The sequence below is a fragment of the Mytilus galloprovincialis genome, chromosome 4 (genome assembly GCF_965363235.1).
Source record: "Mytilus galloprovincialis chromosome 4, xbMytGall1.hap1.1, whole genome shotgun sequence".
Taxonomy (NCBI): domain Eukaryota; kingdom Metazoa; phylum Mollusca; class Bivalvia; order Mytilida; family Mytilidae; genus Mytilus; species Mytilus galloprovincialis.
This window is the reverse complement of record NC_134841.1, coordinates 15369276-15371769: the sequence shown is the minus strand read 5'-3', so window position 1 is coordinate 15371769 and position 2494 is coordinate 15369276.

Genomic DNA, 2494 nt, shown 5'->3' with positions numbered 1-2494 from the left:
TTTCTTTTGTTTATTTGTTATACCCGTGTTTAATGTGTGATAGATCTCGATCAACCACTTCATAAATGTGTCTATCCTTAACCAAGAACAATGTCATTATATAGTCTAATCCTTAAAAATCGTCTTTTACCAAGTTTCGCTGTTTTAAACCATGTTATTCTCTCAGTTTATGATTGCAACTTCTATTTGTCTTCTCAATTGATTAAGGATATTTGAAGTAGTAAAATCACAAAAATACTGACCTTCGAGGAAAATTCAAAACGGAAAGTCCCCAATCAAACGGCAAAGTCAAAAGCTCAAACACATCAAATGAATGGATAACAACTGTCATATTCCTGACTTGGTACAGGCATTTTGTTAATAGAAAATGGTGGATTGAACCTGGTTTTATAGCTAGCGCTAAACCTCTCGCTTGTTGCAGTAACATCAAATTCCAGTAAATAGTTATCAAAGGCACCAGGATTATAGTTCACTACACCAGACGCGCGTTTCGTCTACTTAAGACTCATCAGTGATGCTCATATCAAAATATTAATAAAGCCAAACAAGTACAAAGTTAAAGAGCATTGAGGATCCAAAATTCCAAAAAGTTGTGCCAAATACGGCTAAGGCAATCTATGCCTGGGATAAGAAAATCCTTAGTTTTTCGAAAAAATCAAAGTTTTGTAAACAGGAAATTTATAAAAATGACCACATTATTGATATTCATGTCAACACCGATGTGTTGACTACTGGGCTGGTTATACCCTCGGGGACGAAACGTCCACCAGCAGTGGCATCGATCCAGTGGTGTAAATAGTTATCAAAGGTACCAGGATTATAATTCAGTACGCCAGAAAACTACTACAATAATTGTACTATCACAAAACTGTGAGAGATAACATCCTTTCTTCACTCTTTTACACTAGTTTTTTTTTATATATCTAATGATACAGTGCTCCTTTGTTACATATTTGTTTGTTTTATTTATATGTCTTTTACATACTAATGGGTACTAATTGTGGACCCCTTTTTATCGACTTTACTGTACTCTTGTTAAGCAAAATTCACATAGAACCTCACCAGTGAAAAAAAAACAACATCTTTCTAAGTTATTTCACTTAATAAACAACCAAATTTCAGTCAGACTTGGCATATCATATATATATATAGTTAAATTAAATGTATTATAATGATACGAAAAAGAACAACTTCATAGTTTTACGTTTTACGGTCATACTCATAAATTGGTTAACCGATACGATGTGTTTATGTCTCAACTACATGTACCATTTTTTCTGTCTTATATCTTTGATACCAGATACATGCATAAGTCGTCTGATCTAATCATTTAAAGGTTGTATTCTTTTCTCGTTTGTGAAATTTGGACTGGTTGCGTGGCGAAGGAAACTAAGTTTAACAACAGTTGCATTCCTCGTCGACTCAACCAGTCCATCTTCTTTTGGATTTAGCGCGATTTCCATTGATTTTGTTTGTTTTTGTGAATCATTTAATTCTATACTATTTTGAATTGCTGAAGGGGACAGAGATATAAATTAATGCTTTTAAAACTAATCAATCCTTTATCGTTTTGTTGCTTTTTGTAGCTAAAATGTATGCTTATGCATATTAATGATCCAAATGTATGCTTATGCATGTTAATGATCCAAATGTATTTGCTCTTTACACGATCTTCTGTCATGATTTAAAGTTTTATAAATATATCGAAGCTCCATACTGTAAGTTGAGTATAAATACGTATTTAAGATACAAAACATCCTACATTATGCGCTAACATTGAACTTTTGAAAGTCATAGATACATGTATAAACAATTGTTCGTGTGCATGTTGATCCTTTGTTTTCCTCTTATAGTTGATGTGTTTACATCGGGTATAGTTTGTAACCTGGATTTGTTTTCTCTCAATCGATTTGTGACTTTGAATACCGGTATACTGCTGTTGCTTTTATTGATATTCTTGTTTGACCATTTTAATACAGCAATACACGTATTTAAGTTTAATCTCCTTCCAATAATATGACAAATATAATGTGTGCCACGTAGTAAACTTTTTTAAATGTTCAAATTTGGAACACGGCGTTAGTTGACTGTTTATAACACAAAAACAATGCATTAAAACCTGATTTGATACATTAGTTTAAAATATGAAAAACATATACATGTTTATGGGATTTTAGTTTTTCTTTACAAGTACTTTATGAAAATAAAAATAGAAATTTATTTCATGTATATCGGCCATACGGTTTGCCTTTTGAAACTAGTAGTTCAGACAAAACATTTTTCAGCATGTAGTAACATTAATTGCAAACACTAAAAAAATAACATAATCACAAGAAAGGAACACTTCATTGCAGCAAATATGAAAGTTTCATAGTTATCTGATGCAAATTACAATTAACGGTACCAAATTTTCTACCAGATGCGCATTCCGACAATAAAAGTCTACCCAGTGATGCTCGAGACCAAAATATTTGAAAATCCAAAGCCTATCAAA